General features: G+C 43.1%; 1 protein-coding gene and 1 long non-coding RNA gene across 2 annotated transcripts in view; both read left to right on the top strand.

Annotated features, from left to right (window-relative positions):
• Nucleotides 1-20,609, top strand: part of LOC147716691 (chymotrypsinogen 2-like) — a 70,429-nt gene that overhangs the window by 22,636 nt on the left and 27,184 nt on the right. The gene's annotated exons all lie outside the window — the stretch shown is intronic.
• On the top strand, nt 1,686-8,722 carry LOC147716692 (uncharacterized). Its single transcript, XR_015296036.1, has 3 exons — nt 1,686-2,090; nt 3,838-5,314; nt 5,358-8,722. It is a non-coding gene; the product is annotated as an uncharacterized LOC147716692 (long non-coding RNA).

The following is a 20,609-nucleotide window of genomic DNA, read 5'->3' as shown; positions in this document are numbered from 1 at the left end:
ATTTAACTTTATTGATAGAAAAAGACCAGCAGAGGTCAGTAAAATACCAAAATCACTTTAGCATTCTCTAGATTCCAGTCCATAGAAATTGTCTTCCACAAGCACCAGTAGACAATAATACTTTTTTCAAATCTGGTATTTTCAGTGATATGACCACCAAAGGCCTTAATTTTATATTAAAAACAGAGCTTTGGACTACACCATTTCTAGTTGAAAGGCAATATTTCTCTCCACGTGTTCCAATACCTGCCTGGCGTGTCACGCAGTTTCATGCTTACTTTCCCTAGTAGTAGTAGTAGATGTTTCAGCACCCAGGCTAATATGTTGCATAGCTAAATACATATAAGGTCCCAAAGGCGAGACCGATTGTATTGCAAATACATGTTTTTGTTGTTGTTGATCTAACTCTATTTTGAGCCAAAGGACATAATAATTAAATTTACAAGGTGATTGATCCTTCTGACTGCACTGCTCCTTGTAGGTTATTCATTACATACATTATTACCTTTTACCACCCTCTCAGTGGTAGTTCTTGCACCATGGGCTTCTAGTGTGACCTTGCTTCCTTTTCCTGTTACACCAGACGCTGATGCTGGTATAGATTCCCTAGATATCTCATTTTCCTCTCACTGCCAATCCCATGAACCATCACTGATTCCATCCAATATTTAATTTCCTTTAATGGGTTCTCTGAGCAATGCAACTCATATGCCACATCTTCCCATCTCTCAATCTCATAGAACTTTTCAAACATGTCACCAGTCTTAATGGATTTGCATTCATGCCCTGCCCTTTGTTTACTTTGTCAGCAGAGGGAACTAAGTGGCAGATTTACAAGCCCCTTGCAACACTTTTACGCCGCTGTTGCGTCTCTTTTGTGACGCAGCGGTGGTGTTAACAATGCACCACTGTGCAACATCTTTACAACGGGACACATATAATGAGATGCGTCACGTTGTAAAGCCCGGCGCTACATTATACCTGCGTCAGGTATAATGTATGCAGGGTGGGCGTTCCATCGAAAGGAAGCCCAGTGAAAGTGACACAGTGAAATCTACAAGATTTCACTGAGTCACTTTTACGCCCCACTGTGCTTCAAGCAGGCGTAAGGAGTGACGCAGCATATTAGATATAGGGTACCCCTGAGCAGTGCTGGAGTTGCGTCGTGTTTGTGACACAACTCCAGCACTGCGTCACCCTTACGCTGACAGTTGCGTAACGCATCTGTCTATCCTTGCACCACATTCCGCCGCATTGTAAATGCGGGGCATCCATGGTGGCACAAGGGGTTTATGAGTCACGCAAAATAACTGGCACATCCCTGCGAGTATGCAGGGATACAGCGGTTAATGTAAATCTGCCCCTAAACTCTAATAGCTGCCCTAAGAGCAGAAATCAGCTGAGCCCCATGGCCCCAGAGAGAACTTTGATGGATTCACACAAAAGATAAAGTGTTGCGACACTGCTGCATTGTAGGCCTGGACGCCTACCGTGGGGTTCCTTCTAGAAGTCTAAAAGGTTCCTGTAAAGGACAGGACAAAGGGATGACTGGCACTGCCGCGTTTCCAGTTTGGAAGCTCTGGAATTTCAATGTTTCTACTCTCTTGTCTCACCGGTGCATGATTCTCTGCAAATCCTCTGTGCTGCCGTGCATCCAGATGCATATTGTTGTGCATGTACTAAGTTTACTAGAGGGCGTTCCTGTCATCCTGTTATCCTGCGGCCCTGTTGGTGGAATAGTCAAATAATTCGAATAAAAGACATTGGCCAGACTCAGGATTTACTTCGACGTGGCGACAAGCCTTTGTTCTAGATCACCAGCTGCGAGGGAGCTGAACCCATCATTTAAGGCTTACCTGCTTGCATGGCTCTGAGAGGTATGTTTCTGCTCACTTCATAGCCATCCTTCTTGGTTGTTTGGCCTCATTCGTTTTCCGAATTGCTTTTATAGCCCGCAGGGTTTAAATTAACTCCTTTATCACCGGCGTCTAGAACATGATCTGCGCCAGATTGACTTTCATCCCAAGTAAGAGCCTGCCTCCCAGCGTGCATCTTCAGCATTATCCTCAAAATATCCAGCTCATTAGAGGGTACACAGACAAAATATCGATTTTTAAATATCGATATGCAAAAATATCGAAGTTTAAATATCGATATACAAAAATATCGAAGGTAAGTAATATCGACAGTCTAAATATCGATATTGGTATGATATCAGTAATATCGAAGTTGTAAATATCGATGTTAATAATATCGAAATTAATAACTTTGATGTTACTAATATCAATTTTTAAATAAATTTAGTGTATATTATATTGTATTTATTATGTTTTATTATTTATTTTTAATGTTATTTTATTAAATATTGTCTTTTACTACTGTAGCAGGTTGTGGGTTTATAGGGGAATAGGGTGGGAAGTAATTTAATTATGTTAAATTAATTAATAATTAGTAGGAATTATTAATTAATTAATTGAGAATTAATTTTTAATTATTTTTAATTAATTTATTAATTGATAAATATGTTCTGTAGCGGGTTATGGGTTTATAGGGGAATAGGGTGGGAAGTAATTTAATAATAATTAATTAATTGATATATGTTTGTACATATTTTAATTAATAATTAATTGGTAATTAATTTCTATTAATTAGTTAATTAATTATTATAATTTTTTACATATTTATAATTATTAATTAGTTGGTAATTAATTAATATTAATTATTTAATTACATTAATTATAGTGTTTTTTTATATATAATTTATTGTTATTATTTATTAATTAATTGTGCAAAATAATATTAATTATTAAATTAAATTAATTACAGCAAATGTGCTAATATATTTACTTTATTGTTATTGTTAATTAATAATTAATTGGTAATTAAATAATATTAATTAATTTTGGGTACAGGGGTATTTTTAGGGTTCAGGGTCAGTTTTCAGTTCATGGGTACAGGGGTATTTTTAGGGTTCAGGGTCAGTTTTCAGTTCATGGGTAAAGGGGTATTTTTAGGGTTCAGGGTCAGTTTTCAGTTTTTGGGTAAAGGGGTATTTTTAGGGTTCAGGGTCAGTTTTAAGTTTTTGGGTAAAGGGGTATTTTTAGGGTTCTGGGTCAGTTTTCAGTTCATGGGTAAAGGGGTATTTTTAGGGTTCAGGGTCAGTTTTCAGGTTTTGGGGAAAGGTGTATTTTTAGGGTTTAGGGTCCGTTTTCAGTTTTTGGGTAAAGGGGTATTTTTAGGGTTCAGGGTCAGTTTTCAGTTTTTGGGTAAAGGGGTATTTTTAGAGTTATGGGTCAGTTTTCAGTTCATGGGTAAAGGGGTATTTTTAGGGTTCAGGGTCAGTTTTCAGTTTTTGGGTAAAGGGGTATTTTTAGGGTTCAGGGTCAGTTTTCAGTATTTGGGTAAAGGGGTATTTTTAGGGTTCTGGGTCAGTTTTGGGTTTTTGGGGTACAGTCATACAGGGTAAAAATAAAATAAATTTAAATTAAATCAATTAAATGAAATTAAAAAATATAAAATTACATTAAATTATTAAGTTTTTAATTTATTTTAAATGTATATGTATTACTTTTAATTTTTTAATTATGTTTTAATATTTTTATTTAATATTTGTAACATTATATGTATTTTATAATTATTTTAACATTATTATTAATACATTTAAAAAAACTATATTTTTAATTTCGATATTTTTGTACTACGATATTATTTTTTCGATATTTTTGTACTTACCTTGTTAGGGATAGGATTCCGATATTTTTGACTTCGATATTTTTGTTCCGATATTTTTGTATGTCGATATTTTTGATTTCAATATTTTGTCAGACATTCCATTAGAGGCAGCAGCACAGACCTCGTGCTTGCATCGTTGAATAGCACAGTGCTGACCTCATTTCAGCTGTTTGCCTTCTATGCATGACTCTCTTCAAAGTGCCTAGCATTATCTCAGGAGCTCAGCAACAGGCACACAATCACATAAGCCGGATTGTTTTTTTCTGGTTTATGGTGAGCGAGCGCCCTCTAGTGGAATTGTTTGGTATTATCACATCGGCTTCTCCAATAAAGCATATGAAGCATTAAAAACATCCCTACATGGAAAAGTACAGTGATTTGCTCACTTCGTTCTGGTAACCACAAAGGGGCATATTTACAAGCCCCTATTGCCACAAGAACATCACATTAAAGATATTCCTGTGGCGATCCGAGCCTCGTCCTATTTACAAGGCAGCGTAATAAGGTACCCTTTCACGCTATACTTAGAGTGAAAGAGGCGGACAATGGGTGTTACAATGGGCATTCTGTTGCAACTCCCATTGATTTTGACACTGCCCCATATTTACAAGGGTGGCTTAAATATGCTGCAGCGCCAAAATTAAGATCAAAACAAACCTGGTCTCAGGGCTGGCTTTAGTGGTGGCGCCCTGTGCGACACTGTCTTTTGGCGCCCCCACAATGACCACCTCTGCCACGGATTCCTTCACCACCACCCTTTAACAGTGGCCCTCAAGTCTCCTGAACCACTGTCTCTCAGATTCATTTAGTTATATAGCACTACTCATACCAGTGTAAGGTGACAGCTATTAGCTGAATGGATTAATTTTTAGTGAACTATCAAATAATGGCCTATAAGAAAATATTTTCGGTTCCCCAGCCTGCAAGGAGGGCCAGGCTGAGACTCGAGCTGGGCCTGGCAAGTGCAAATTTTCACTGTCTAGGCGACTTAATACAATTTTACATCTGCACTCTGCGTGCACCAGCTCAATCTATCAAAGAACAATTGCAATCAGTATTTACCGACAAACTCTCTCCTTGGTACAAACAGCTGCACTTGGCCATTACTACACTGAAGATTGAAACCATAAACCTTTCTAACCCAATTATTCCCCTGTCAACGTGGAAGAAAACAATAAAAAGCCAAATTACTCTAGTATCATTTGAGAGAGACACAGCTCGGCTTTCCAAAAAGCCGCTCCTTACATCTCTGGATACCTCGTATATCAAGGGGAAACCTCAACCATACTCTCTCCAATCACAGACTCACAAGAAAATGAATTATATGAGGCTGCTAGCCCTTCCAATTCATGATTTTAACCCACTGTGGGCTCGGAGGAATGGTCAGCTAACATGTAGGCTCTGCAATTATCCACATGAGTCTTGGTTACACCTGCTATGCAGTTGCCCTCATCTTGTTAATGATCGTCAACGTTCACTGGTCCCAGTCTATTGGGAAAAGTTACTGAGATATTGCAGGGAAGCATCGGATTTGTGTTTCAGTAATGATTCAGCCCAAGTTCTAGCAAGGGCTGGGAGGTTTGTTAATATTATTTTAACTGCACTGCACAATGCCCAGCATTAAGAAACAGACAAGTTCAATTTCTATTGTACAAAAGAACTTTGATGAAAGTTAATTATCAGTAACAAGCATTGGGACAGTTTTGTTATTGCCTTCCATACTATACACTTTCCTATGGACTAAACAGCTAATTGCGATATATTGCCATCAACCGGATAAGCTGTTTTTGGAATTGACATTTATTTTGTATTGCTAGATTTTATAATGTGTATACAATTTTTAATTCCTAAATGTTATTAAGTATTAATATAATGTTTGTATGTTACGGTTTTAATGAACTGTATAATAAAAGACAGTTATTAGCCTATCAAACAGAAAAAGGAGCACATGAGAATAGACCTGCTATTTTTAGCCAGTTTAGTACACTCACGGAAGAAGAGTTTCTCAAGCTTGCCATGAGTACTAAATCTGGGTCTCCGATGGACCCTCTCCCCCACAAGGTCTGGAAGGAGTATGGCAGGGAGCTATTACCAAAGCGCCATCAGTTCTGTAGTCAATCTTTGAACTGCAGAATAGTTCCTTCTTCCTGGAAACAGGCGACGGTGACACCTTTATTGAAAAAATCCACCTTTGACCCTCAGTGCCCCAATAATTATCGACCTATTTCCCTTCTCCCATACCCGGTAAAATTTCTTGAGCGCCTGGTCAGTAAAAGCCTTTCCCAATTTCTGGAAACCAACCGAGGACTGGAAAACGTGCAATATGGTTGTCGACCTGACCATGGGACAAAGACAGCTCTAGTAGTTGTCTTAGATGAACTTAGAATTTCGGGAAGACAATGGCCGTTCGACCGTCCTGATCCTCTTAGATATGTCTGCCGCATTCAAAACGTTCAATCATAGAATATTACTGAGACGGCTTGCTGACCTTGGGCTGGAGGGTCTGGCCTTTAACTGGCTTCCGTCTTACCAGGAAAACAGGCAGCAAGCTGTGGCCCTCCCCCCTTTTCGTTCTGAATTCAGAACGGTCCAACATGGGGTTCCTCAAGGCTTGTGTATCAGCCTGATCCTTTTTAATATCTATTTGAGACCTTTGATTGCCATTATTAAATCATACAACATCAAGCTGGTGAATTATACTGACGACACACAGCTTATCCTGCCTCTAGAAGGCATCGAGTCCACATCACTCAGTAGCTTCCATGAATGCATGCAGAAGACTGCTAGACAGATATCGGACAACTCTCTGCAGTTTAATGGTGGGAAAACAGAAATTTTACACTCCACTGTGAAGAAAATCCTTTGTCAACTTCCTGACAATTTCTGGCCCATTCAGACATTTATGCCTTTCATACCAGCGGTAGCAGTGCACAACTTGGGGGTCGTTTTTGACGACAAGCTAAGCCTGGAGAAACATGTGAATAAGACAGTTGGGACTTGTTTCTCAAGCATAAATGCTCTGCGGAAAATTCTTCCCATGCTCCTTTTGGCTGCTAGGGCTCTAGAAGTTACAAGCTTTATTTTAAGCCGGCTGGACTAGTGTAATGCCCTGCTCCTCGGTTCAGCCAACTTCCTTATTCCGAAATTACACAGAATACAGACAATGGCTGCTAAGTTGGCTTTAAAAAGGACCCAAGGAGATTCTGCATCTGCGGCACTTAGTGATCTTCACTGGCTCCCTCTAGCTCAGAGAATCCAGTTTAAATCACTATGTATGGTTTTTAAGGCCCTTTATGAACTTGGACCCCTGCCATTGCAGAAAAAGTTTGCCTGGCATGCTCCATCACAAAATCTTAATTCTTCTACTGCCCACCTGGTCTGTACCACCAGAATAAGAACCTCTACTTTTGGGGGGAGAGCCTTCAGGTGGGCGCCTGCCCATCTGTGGAACAATCTCTAGCCTGATATCAGACAAATAGGAGAATCCCAGGAGGTAGAGCAGGCTGTACATCCGGTGGGTAAATAAGTGCATGTAGAGGAACTGCTGCAAATCAGCGCCAGGATACCCGTGGGGTGATAGTGCATGTTAGAACCCGGAGTCTCTAGCTGGCAACGGTATGTACCTTTGTCAAATAGGGACCCTTTGTCTGTGTCAGGGCAAGGGAGTTACACACTGAAGATAACCCCTGCTCACCCTCTTGATAGCTTGGTACGAGCAGACAGGCTTATCTAAGAGGCAGTGTGTTAAGCATTTGTGAACACATACAGTAATATGGATGAACCACTACAAACGGATACCACACCGGGATGTATCAAGAATAAGTAAGCTTTATATATTTATCATAAGACCTTAATGTCAAAAATCCACAGTACAAATATGTTTTACGGTTGCTCAAAAGTAGGCTTTAGCTTCAAGTGTCTCTGGCAACAGATAACCTCAACTGGAGTTATCACTTCAACACACAACAGAGTTCTCAGGGTACAGGCCGCCTGCAAGGAGCGCCGCGTCGGGCCTGGAGTCACACCTGGACTCTCACGGGAATGTACCTTTAGAAAAACAAGCAAAGACTCTTCTCGGCATCAGGGAGCTGCGATGTGATGTGGCACAGGGTAGCGTTGGTTCCTTGCTCCAGGAGAAGCGATGCGGCAGGCCCGGAATGCAGATGCAGACAGGAGGCGGCTTCGGTCCTTACCAGAGAGTAGGTGACGTTGTGGCAGTGCCGGCACCACAAGTCGTTGCTGATGTCTTTGTGTCAATAAGTGCTCGGTGACTCTTGCAGATGATCGTCTCTGTCCAGATGTCGGAGTCGATTGAAGTACATCAGCAGGCGTCGGTCTACGGGGCGAGTCGGAGAAGCGCTCACGGTCTCGATGCAGAAAGTGGCGTCGTTAGCTGACTGGAGTTGCAGAGTTCCTCTGTAGCAGCTGAAACCGCAGTTCCAGCTCCGCACAAACAGAAGAGGTGAAGTTGTTGGTTTCCCTGCGTCTTCAAACAGGAGGCTAGCTCACTCTATCCCTTGGAGAATGTTTGGCAAGATGATGAAAGTTTCTTCCTTGGTCCTTTCTACCTCTCTTTGGCACGAGAGACACCACCACAGGCCAACCCACCACAGCGCTCTGGCAGAGGGGCAATCCAACTCCTGTGGTCTCCGGGTGCTCTTCCTCGGCAGAGGGTCGTCTTGTTCATTCCCAAAGTGATCCTAAATATCTGAGATCGGGCCCCAGTATTTATACTCATAAATCTTTTGTCCTCTGATGGCAGAGTGTCCTTTGCCTGGTCAGAACCAGTTTCAGGTGCATTCCACCAATGTGTGTCCTCTTCCTTTGCTGGGGCGGGCCAGGATCTTCAGACTCACCACTGGGAGTGGAGCCGACATTGTGTGAGATGACCCAGCTCTATTCAGACCCAGGTACCTACTCCTCCCCGCTGCTCTCAGGATAATCAGCCTAGTGCCGTTGCGCACTACCTCCTGGAGTCCTCACAGCCCTGTCACTCGCAAACCCAGACACACAATACACATGCTAGCAGAAGAAGACTGTATGAGCCTAACATCTTACGCGGATGACAACCCATTGGTCCTCACTATCAAAGAGAACGGAGACAAAATAGCAGCCAATTTTCAGCAGGGCATGCTGGCCATCAGCAATTGGATGTCAGCAAATTGCCTCAAACTAAACTCCAACAAAACTGAGGTCATGACATTCGGTAAACTCACCCCTACCTGGCCAGATGCATGGTGGCCCACCGACCTAGATCCTCCCCCTCTCCCAGCTACCAAGGTCAAAAACCTAGGAATACTAATTGATGACAAACTCTCTTACACTGCCCATGTCAATTCCATTTTTCATCATCTTTCTTCAAACTCAAAGCCATAAAAAAGATACTCCCTTTCCTTCCCCCTAACTCTGGTAAAACCTTGGTCACGTCATTTGTCATGTCCTCAGTGGATTATTGTAATGAACTCCTGGTGAATGCCCAAAGCAAGGTCAAAATGCTGCGGCCAGATTGCTTTCAGTTACCCCTAAATTCCAACCAATTGCCTACACCATCAAACACTATCACTGGTTAGCAGTCAAAAATAGAATAAAGTTTAAAGCTCTCTGTATCGCCTACAAAGCCTCTCACAAACAGGGCCTGCGATTTCTTCTGAACCCTTTCACAATCCATGTCCTCAATTGACCACTCCGCTCAATGAATACTTCTATCATGACAGTCCCACGCACTAGAACTGTCGCCTGTACCGACCGCAGCTTCCATGTATCAACGGCCAAACTTTGGAACTCTCTTGAACCCGATGTTAGGTCTCCTCCCACTCTAACCATTTTCAGAAGAAAAATAAAGGCTTGGCTCTTCAATCAATAACTTCTTTCTCCTCCCCTTTATTCTGCTTCATCCACAGCGCCGAGACGCCCTTGGGCATTTGTTCGCGCTCTGTGGCATAAATAAATAAATAAAATATGGTCAGCCAAGAAAATACAGTTTTTCTAAAAGGGGTATTTTCAAACACAGAATGTTAAAATCAACTTTCCTAAAAGATGCATCTTATCATTCTGAGTTCAGGCATACTAAACTCGATTTTCTACCTGGTTCCTTGGGTCAGTTAGGATCACAGGGTCCTACAATCGAAACTGCCCAGTCTGGCCTACGGGGCACAGGTAGACTTGCAATAGTGAAAAACATGCTCGGGTGTAATTTACTACCAGGTCACGCCATACACTTCAGGGCATGACCTGCCTCCTACATTCAACGCACCCTGCCCATAGGCCTTCTGTAGGGCTGACTAACATGTCACAGAGGGAAGGTTCACAGACCGGCGAGTGGTTGCACTCGCCAAGTCACACAGCGGGACGGGCTGCGTACGTCGCTCTGCGGTGGCAGGCCCGAGTCATACTTTACGAGCTACTCCAGTGGGTGACACAACCGGTGCTGCAAGCTCACCAGTAGCTTTAGAAATACAAGCCCCGGGCACCCCTGGTGCACAATACGAGGGTCTGACAGTAAATCAAATACACCAATCACGGAATCACAAATTAACATTACTCAGGGAGCACTTGCATTGCTCACTGGACAGCTGTGATGCAGTGCCCAAAGCGTCTAAACCAGCAAAATTCAGAAACAGAGGAGGCAATCCATCAAAAAAAGGAAGGGAGACCCACGCCAATGGTGCCAGGTCTAACAGTGCGCTTTAGAAATTCTTATTAGATTACATTACATTATATTACTTTACACCACCCACATTGTACAGATATAATCATAAGTGTGTATATCAGTGTATAGGAAATGTTACATCAGACAGGACTAAAGGTGTAGTGTAGGAGTAACATGTAATCGATACTGGTAGGCAATATAGTTTAAGAGTCCTTATTCTGGAAAAGCACAAAATCAGAATTTAAAATGTAGCACCATTGTTAGGGGTTCTCTTTAGTCACTAGAATTGTTTTCCAAACAAATGCCCTTTTGGCAAGATTATGATAATGAAAGACTGGGCAAAAAAACATATAGTTCAAACATATACCCTGCAGTTTACACATAGCTCTTTGATGACAGTTAATAGCTCAATGTTCTATATTACGATTTTGACTTACAAATGACAAGTAACAAAAGGAGCTCTCTTACAGAAGCAGTAACCCATTGACCTATTTACATTACATGCACTTTGTTATCTGCATGGTACACATTCTTATCAGCAAGCATTTTAACCCTTTGTGCTACCTTTGGATGGGTCAAAACTTCCACTAGACAAAGCTGCGGTCACTTTCCAGGACCATGATTAATCTCCGGAGTTATCTTGACATTTTAATTGATGCCTACAAAAATTGGTGGAGGCCAGTGTAAGTGTTTTCACACTTCGTCCTTAAGTAACTTTATCGTAAGTATCAAAACAGTCATTGGAAGTAGCACAATAAGCGTTTTATTCACGCGTTAAATGGTTAAACAGTTTAAAAATACTTGGCAGTAGATAACAAAGTGTGCAGGGCGTGGTCTTTGGAGTTTCGGGAAAACAGTCTTCAGTTTCTTTCTCTTTCTCTAGGTCACTCTTCGCCATAGGACACTCGTACCGACGTCTCCCAAAAGGCAAACAGAGGAACACTACCGTCATATATTCTTAAAGCTCTATGCGTGCACCCGTCACCAAGAACTTGGGGTCACCGAGACTCCTGGTATCTTTTTTTAGGAGGAAGGGTCAGGGTAGAGAGGAATGGGGGGATAGGGAAAGGAAAGCGTGTTTCACATGCAGCGTGCACCACTTTATTTATGCCACAAGCCCAACAGTCCTGTGCCCTCCAACCTCCTCCTCCACCTTCTCCCCACGTTACTTGCCTGAGGCTATGGTCCCCGGTGACCGTAGCAATGGGTATCGCAGTGTCCTGTTGCTCGGAGGGACAGGCGGATACGAGCGCGGTGTGTGTTGGGGAAACCTCCCTTGGGTCAGCTCCGCCACTCCGCTTCGCCTTCTCCGTGTCTCCAGTGCCTGGACTCTCCACTTCGGCTCCACGTGTTCCGTCTTCCGATGCTCTGTCCTGCGTAGCTTCGCCTCCTCTGCTCCAGCCATCCGTCACAGCCTCGCCTCCTCCGGATCCCCAATCACCCGCCGGCCTACAGCTGAGCCAACAGCTCTCTTTTAGCTTCTGCACGGGCCCCTGCTCCTCCTTTACGCCGCAGACTAGACCGCTCAACTCCTCTGGTTGGAGTGGGCCACTGGATACCATCTTGAAGTTCCCGGCAGCTCGGGTGATAGGATGCTCTCTATCACATTGCCTCTCTTCTGGAGATGGACGATCGGGCTATTCAGCTGTCGGAAATCTGGAGAGATAATCTACATTCCCTTGGAACTTTCCCGGCATATGCAGAGTCTGAAATGAAAAAGGCTGTAAGGCTAAAAAATATTTTAGTACTTTAGCATTGGTTTCCTTATTGGTTGCTAACCAAGTTAGGGGAGCATGATCTGTAACTAAAAAGAAAGTCCTCCCCAACAAATAGTACTGTAAGGATTCCATGGCCCACTTGATGGCCAAACATTCTTTTTCCATGGTGGCACAGCGTGTCTCCCTTGGGAATAGCTTGCAACTCAGAAACAGCACTGGTTTAAGCAGTCCTTGATTATCTGGTTGAGATAATACAGCTCCCAGTCCTTTATCTGAGGCGTCTGTTTGCAACACAGATGTCTTTTTGTAGTCGGGACAAGTCAAAATCGGGGCCTTGCAGAGTATAGTCTTTAGGGCTTCAAAGCTTTTCTCTTGCGTTGAACCCCACCTGATTTTTGCTCTTGAAGGTTTTCCTCTCAACAAGTCTGTGAGGGGGCTGGCTACATCAGATAATTGGGGAATGAATCTTCGATAGTACCCGTCTAACCCTAGGAAGGCTCGTACCTCTCTCCTGGTGGTTGGTCTGGGAATATCTTTAATAGCTTCCAGTTTGTCAATTTGGGGTTTTAGGGTTCCCTCACTGATAGTGTAACCTAAATAGTTTATTTGATGGGTGCCCAGAGTGGTCTTATTGGGATTCATAGTTAATCCTGCCTGAGTCAAGGTCTCAAATACATTCTGTAGGTGTTCTAGATGGGTTTTTCAATCAGGGCTATACACAACAATGTCATCTAGGTAAGCAACGGCATAATTTTGATGAGTTTTTAGTAAAATGTCCATTAATCTCTGAAAGGTGGCCGGTGCTCCATGTAGCCCAAATGGCATCACTTTGAATTGGTACAACCCTGAGGGTGTAGAGAAGGCTGTCTTCTCTTGAGCTGCCTCTGTCAGGCGTATTTGCCAATATCCCTTGGTCAAGTCAATGGTGGACATCACCCTAGCCTCCCCTAGTTTCTCAATTAGCTCATCCACTCGAGGCATTGGATAATTGTCAAATTTCGAATTGGCATTTACTTGGCGAAAATCAATGCAGAAACGGATACTGCCATCCGGTTTCGGCACTAAAACTATGGGGGAACGCCAGTTACTTTTGGAAGGTTCAATAATACCTGCCTGTAGCATCTTTTCTATTTCCTGTTCTACCACCTCTCTCCTAGCTTCAGGTATGCGATAGGGTCTCACATTCACCACTCTTCCCGGTGGGGTGACAATATCGTGGGCTACCAGGGACGTTTTCCCAGGTTTTCCTGAACTAAAGGCAGAGTATTGGTCAAGCAGTTGTGCTAACTGCCGTTTTTCCTCTACAGATAATCGGGGACCCATAGCTGGTCGTTCCTCCTGTTCGCCCCTCCCCACCTCCTCAGGTAACTCTAGTGGTGTGATGGTTACATGATTTATGGATTGGACTATCTCGACCCCTTGGAATCCTGTGTTTGGTTCCTCCCACTTCTTTAATAAGTTAATGTGGTATGTTTGCCCCACCTTGTTAGTGTGTGGTACTGCTACTCTATATGAAACTGGTGTAACTTTCTGAGTAATGGTATATGGTCCTTGCCATGTAGCCAATAATTTCTTATCAGAGGAGGGAAGTAAAATCAATACCTTGTCTCCCACCCTCAACTCCCTCACCTGGCTTTTCTTGTCATATTGCTCTTTTGTCTACTTTGTGCTTTGTCCATGTTTTGATGGACAGTATCCCATAGGGTGGCTAAAGTTTCTTTAAGGGTCTGCATGTATCCTAACAGTGGTTTCCCTTCATCCTCTTCCTCCGTCCACTGCTCGGCAGCCACCTCGAGCAAGGTACGGGGTTTCCTCCCAAATAGCAACTCGAATGGGGAGAATCCCGTGGACTTCTGTTCATGTGTCCTAATGGCAAAGAGTACTAGAGGTAACTTCCTATCCCAATCCTTCCCTGTCTCGCTTATCAGCTTCTTCAGGATGGTCTTAATCGTTCGGTTATACCTTTCCACTAAATCGTCGGTGTGTGGGTTATAGACTGCCATTCTAATCTGTTGGACCCCTAAAAGTGTACATACTTCCTTCATGAGTTTTGCCATAAAAGGAGTTCCTTGGTCTGTCAACAGTTCCAACGGAAATCCTACTCGGGAGAAGAAAGATATCATAGCTTGAGCCACAGTTAGCGTAGTCATGCTTGTCAGAGGTATAGCCTCCGGATATCTTGTTGCATAGTCTACTAGCACTAATATATACTGATGCCCCCTGGCTGAAGGAATTAAAGGACCTACCAGATCCATCCCTACACGCTGAAATGGAACATCAATAATGGGGAAAGGACAGAGGGGTACTTTCTTGTCTATGGAGGGATTTATCAATTGATACTTTGGGCAAGTGGCACAAAACCTAGCAGTTTCTCTATACACTCCTGGCCAGTAAAATTGATCCAGTAAATATTTCAGGGTTAATTCCTGTTCGTAGTGACCCCCACCCATCTGGTTGTGAGCTAATTGCAAAGCTTGCTCTCGAACGGCTACTGGGACCAACAACTGCTCTACCCTTCCACTTGCCCCTTCACTTACTCGATACAGTAATCCCTGTTTTATACATTAATAGGGTCCTACCTTCCCTGGGTCATTCTCTTGCACTTGATTCCAGGCATTCGTGAGGGTGCTGTCATCTTTCTGAGCTGCACGGAAGCTTCGTGCAGGTGTATCTCCATGCTCTGGGGAAGAAAGTAAACATCAAGCGAAAGACTGACAGGCACTGGTATACCTCTCTTTGTGCCTTCTTTTCTCATTTTTCGACTTATGTTCTCGGACTCTGGGTTGAACTAGGTTTTCGCTAGAAAATGGAGCCTCCTGTAACCATTGTGCTCTGGCTTCTTGCTCTGATGCCTCCATTAAATAATAATGAAATTTAGGCAAATCTGTTCCGAACAAAATATTTTCAGGAAGTCGAGGAACTACCCCCACCCTCCGGACTTGTGGATAAACGTCTATTTCCAGTAAGACTTCTGCTAAAGGATATTCCTTAACGTCTCCATGAACACAGGGAACTAGAACGGTTTCTCCTTCACATAGAGAGTTCAGGGGTACCAAGTCTTGCACTACTACCGTATGGTGACATCCTGTATCTAATAAAGCTTCCCATTTAATCGGATGGCTTTCTTGTATGTTTTTCTGCACAGACCCGTAACCAAAACTCACTCTCGGGACCAACCCACTTCTATTGGTTCAGAGCTGTCATTGTTCAAGGAACAGTTTTGTGAGATATGCCCCCACTCTGCACACCTAAAGCATTGAGGTCCCACCTGAACAGGGGAGTTGATTTTTGGAAAGGGCTTTGGGGCGGGTTTAGTGGTAGGAAAAGGGCGTTTTTCTACACTATCATTGGAAACTCGGTTTGCAAGGTAGGTGAATACAATGGGAGTTCTCCCCATAGGAGCTTTGAAGTCGGGAGACCTATGTTAAGCACAAGCTAGTTCGATAGCAGATTGGGACGTTAGACCAGGATGTTGTTTTAACCGGGCTCTAGTATTGGTAGGTAAAGCATCCAAATACTGTTCTAGAAAAATGTGTTCCGTAACCTCTTCCATGGTGGCCGTATGAGGCTGCAGCCACCTGCTCCTCAAGTCTCTGACCCTGTAAAACAATGCTCGGGGATTATCACCTGTAACCCATTTCTCCTTGTGAAAGCGTGCCCTATAATACTCTTGGTCGCACCCTAATCTCTCGAGAATTGCCTTCTTTATCTCGGGGTAAGGAGTTACTCCAGCTGGGTTAGCTGCTTGGTATGCTGCCTGTAGTTCCCCAGACAATAACGGCGCTACTTATTGTCCCCACCTATCTGCAGGCCAAGTGGCTGTGGTAGCAACTCTTTCAAAATTGGTGAAGAAGAAGTCAGGATCTTCTCCTTCTTGGAACTTTTGTAACACACTGCCGGGGATGTTAGGGTGTACACGGGCATTAGAAATTGCATCTGTAAGGCGGAGAATAGCTGTATCTTGGACTTTCTGGTTACTTGTCAACAATATTGCTTGCTCTTTCAAAGCCTCTTTAAACGACTCTCTCTCTTTTTGGGCATTCTTATTCTGTTGTTCAAATACTAACTGTAAATGTCTCTGACCTTCTGCCAGCTGCGTTATCATATCTTGCAAAGTCACTGGTTGCGTCATTTTGTATCAAATGACAGTATCCCACTTCTGACACCACTGTACGCGTTTTCACACTTCGTCCTTAAGTAACTTTATCGTAAGTATCAAAACAGTCATTGACAGTAGCACAATAAGCGTTTTATTCATGCGTCAAATGGTTAAAGAGTTTCAAAATACTTGGCAGTAGATAACAAAGTGTGCAGGGCGTGGTCTTTGGAGTTTCGGGAAAACAGTCTTCAGTTTCTTTCTCTTTCTCTGGGTCACTCTTCCCCGTAGGACACTCGTACCGACGTCTCCCAAAAGGCAAACAGAGGAACACTACCGTCATGAACTGCATATATTCTTAAAGCTCTATGCGTGCACCCGGCACCGAGAACTTGGGGTCACCGAGACTCGTGGTATCTATATTTAGGAGGAAGGGTCAGGGTAGAGAGGAATGGGGGATAGGAAAAGGAAAGCGTGTTTCGTATTCAGCGTGCACCACTTTAATTATGCCACAAGACCAACAGTCCTGTGCCCTCCAACCTCCTCCTCCACCGATTTCCCCACATTACTTGCCTGGGGCTACGGTCCCCGGTGACCATAGCAATGGGTATCGCAGTGTCCTGTTGCTCAGAGGGACAGCCGGATACGAGCGCGGTGTGTGTTGGGGAAACCTCCATTGGGTCAGCTCCGCCGCTCCGCTTCGCCTTCTCCGTGTCTCCAGTGCCTGGACTCTCCACTTCGGCTCCACGTGTTCCATCTTCCGATGCTCTGTCCTGCGTAGCTTCGCCTCCTCTGCTCCAGCCGTCCATCACAGCCTCGCCTCCTCCGGATCTCCAATCACCCGCCTGCCTACAGCTGAGCCGAAGGCTCTCTTTTAGCTTCTGCCCGGGCCCCTGCTCCTCCTTTACGCCGCAGACTAGACCGCTCAACTCCTCTGGTTGGAGTGGGCCACTGGATACCATCTTGAAGTTCCCGGCAGCTCGGGTGATAGGATGCTCTCTATCACAGCCAGGAAATTGCCAGCAGGTTGGTGCTTTTAAAATGATAATATTACTTGTAAAAATGACGCCCCCACCTCAAGTCAGCGCCTGGTGTGGTGGCACAGATCGCACTGCCATAGAGCTGGCCGTGCCTGGTATTAACATGGCGCAACGGGGAGAAATGCTTTATTTCTGCTCGTTTTTGCTGTTTCTATATGTGCTGCAATGTGCAGCACAATTAGAAACCGCAAAACGCCATGCATGATTGTTTATGTGCAGGAAGGTTTCCCTTCCTGCACATAAACAATCATTTTAAAAATGACGAGTTGCAACTTCTATGTGTGCTGCACAAAGCAGCACACATAGAAGTTACAAATCACCATTTGAGATTGTTCATGTGCAAGAAAGAACACCTTCCTGCACATAAACAATTATTCCCACAATGCAGGCACCATTGCACTATGGCACAAGGGTGCCTGCATTGGCGCTAGGCAGCTGTAATTAGTGCCCACCAAGGGGGAAACGCAGGGCAGCACACACTCTTCTTTGAAAAATACTGCAATTTAGTGCAAAGGCTGTGACAGTAATAATTTTTCCACTGATAGGGGACTAATGGAAGGAAACTTCTTTAATTGCACAGAACCATCATCCATTTCAATTGAAAAAATCTTCCCTTCACGTCACGGAGGGCAATGAGAAAAACCGAGGGCATCGAGCAAAACATCTAATTTTGAATGTCAGTTTTTCTAGTTTATTCCAGAAAGGAAAAACAAAATGGAACAGCATCAACCAGTACAGTCAGTGTCGGCTCCTCCCCTTTTTAGCACAAGCTGGTCCACCCCCAAATGAATGGGAAGAATGGATTGACAACTTTTAGAGTTATTTGAAGGCCATTGGTGTGTTGAATTTTAGAACTTTAAGGAAAAGAGTGCTGTTAATTTGGAAACAAAGTTAACATATTTCCATGTTTTCATCAATAGCTACAGGCCCAGACAATGCACAGATTCCTGAGACTTATGTAGAAGCCAAGAAAAGACTATACAGGAAGGGACATACATTTTGCACACAACTCCAGGAAGGACATGAAACAGTAGATCAATTCATTACCAGAGTACGCGATTTGGAAATTAAGTGTAAATTTAGGAACATGATGGACCAAATGATCAGAAATCATCAATTGTTCAATGCAAAAACAAAAGATGCAGGAAGAGTTGTGATCTGCATGTAAATCAACTTTTAAAATAGCAATTGATATTGAAAAGATAGTCCAAGAATCCTTGTGAGGGAAATGCAACACATTGATGCAAGGAAAAGTGATGAAGTGAAGGTTGTAGAAATGACAAAAAAGTCTTTGAAGATACAATACAAAAGAACTTCACTGAAAGAACAAAAATCAAACCAAGCAAATCCAACATCAAACCAGCCTGTAAAGGATGCTACTGATGTGGCAGTATGTCACACAAGGCTGACTTCATATGCTATTTTGCGTGGAATAAACAATGTTGGAAACTTGGTGGTGAAGGACATATTAGGTAGGGTGGGAAAGGACGGATCCAGATCTAGAGTGGATTATGTTGAGGAAAAAGATGAAACCCCAGAAACAGTATTGTGCTTTTGAAACAAAGAAGACATCATACTGAATGGTCCAAATGGAAGTTTCTTAGTGAAGGGATCAGACATAGAATTGATGGTTCATCTTGGATCATTGTTTATTTGGCAAAGTATGGCCACACACCTCTATACAGTCCAGTGACATACAGCTTAACGGTTATGGAGGAGAATATATACAAATCCTAGTATTTATACATTTCACATTTTCATTCAAAATTCAGGAGGCAGCAGGAGAGATGTGTTTGGCTCATAATGGCCCAGCTACATTGGTTTGGATTGGGCAGTATAATCTGCACATTGTGCTTAATCTCAGATCTAACAAACAAGTCATAATTATCCAGGAAATGGATGCAGTGTTTGACAACTTGGCTTCATTATGGGTTATATTCATGAATTTAAATTGATACAGAGAGTGCTACCAGTAAGGCACACTTTGAGTTGAGGAAGGTTCTCATTGTTGTCATAAAGCCTGTTGAAGCTTCAGAGTGGCTATCTCCAATGGTAAACACAAAATGGGAATGCCATTTAAGGTTTTATGTTGATTTGAGGAGCTTGAAACATTGTATTGTGGTGGACATTTTACCCTTGCCAAGCATGTAAGAAATTATTTTATTACTCAATCATGTTTCACCAGTTTAGATTCAGAATATGCTAAGTAGCAGATTATATTGTATTTCAAGTCTCAAAATATCACTGCTTTCATTTCAATGGTAAGTGTGTTTCCATTTGCCTTTTGGCTCGGCATCAGCTCCCAGGGTATTACAATTTATTATGAGTAATTTATTTAACCCCTTTGGCGCTTATGACAAGCACAGCTCGTTATGAGGCACAGTGGAGCTGTGCTCATGACCAGCTGAGCACGTCATAACTGCCGCAGAACGCCCACGCAGGGCTAATTCCCCTCCTGTGCGGGCGTTCCATGGGAGTGGGCGGAGTCATGACAGCTCCACTGTGCATCATGACAAGCTGGGCTTGTCACGAAAACCGCGGCGCCGCGCACAACCCTACCTCCCCCCGCACCGTGCGGGATTTAGCCCTGCGTGGAAGGGGTTAAAAACACTTCCAAGGTTAATTTTTTCCAAGATGATATTCTAATTTGTGGTGCCACAGAAGAGCAACATAATGGAACTTTGGTGAAATACCACAAAGGATAAGGGAAGGTTGTTTAAGACTTTGCAAAGAGAAATGTCAGTTTCTTTTACAAGAAATCAAGTATTGTGGGTACACCATCACAGACCAGTGTGGCAAAGTCAACGGAAGATATAGTAAAATCCATTAGATTGGCTCTATCTCCTGATGGAAAAAACGATGTATGCTCTTTTATGGGCCTAATTGAATAGTATGCGAAAATTATTCACAATTTATCTTAGAAAACAGAACCCATGAGACAATTATTAAGGAAAGGAGAGGAGTTAGCATGGAGAGAGAAAACATATAAAAGCATTTGGAAACATAAAAAATTAAGGGCCAGATGTAGGTATCTAAATACCAGTCGGTAACGGCCGAAAATACAGATTTTTGGCCGTTATCGACCGGTATTTGGATACTGAGATGTAGGGCATCTCAAAATACAGATTCGGTAATTTTACAGAATCGATAAATTTACCGAATTGGTAAATTTACAGATTCTGTAAAATTACCGATTCGATAAAATTACCGAATCTGTATTTTTAGATGTAGGTGGCACTGTAAACAGTGGAGTCATGACAGCTCCACTGTAAACAGTGCCACAGGGCTTTAAGGATTCGTTATTTACCACCAACTACTAGTTGGTGGTAAATAACGAATACCTGTGTATATGCAAATCTGTGCATGTACACCTG

Source organism: Lissotriton vulgaris, chromosome 5 (genome assembly GCF_964263255.1).
Source record: "Lissotriton vulgaris chromosome 5, aLisVul1.2, whole genome shotgun sequence".
In the NCBI taxonomy this organism is placed as follows: Eukaryota; Metazoa; Chordata; class Amphibia; order Caudata; family Salamandridae; genus Lissotriton; species Lissotriton vulgaris.
Note: the sequence above shows the minus strand (reverse complement) of the source record. Positions and strands in the feature narration are given on the sequence as shown.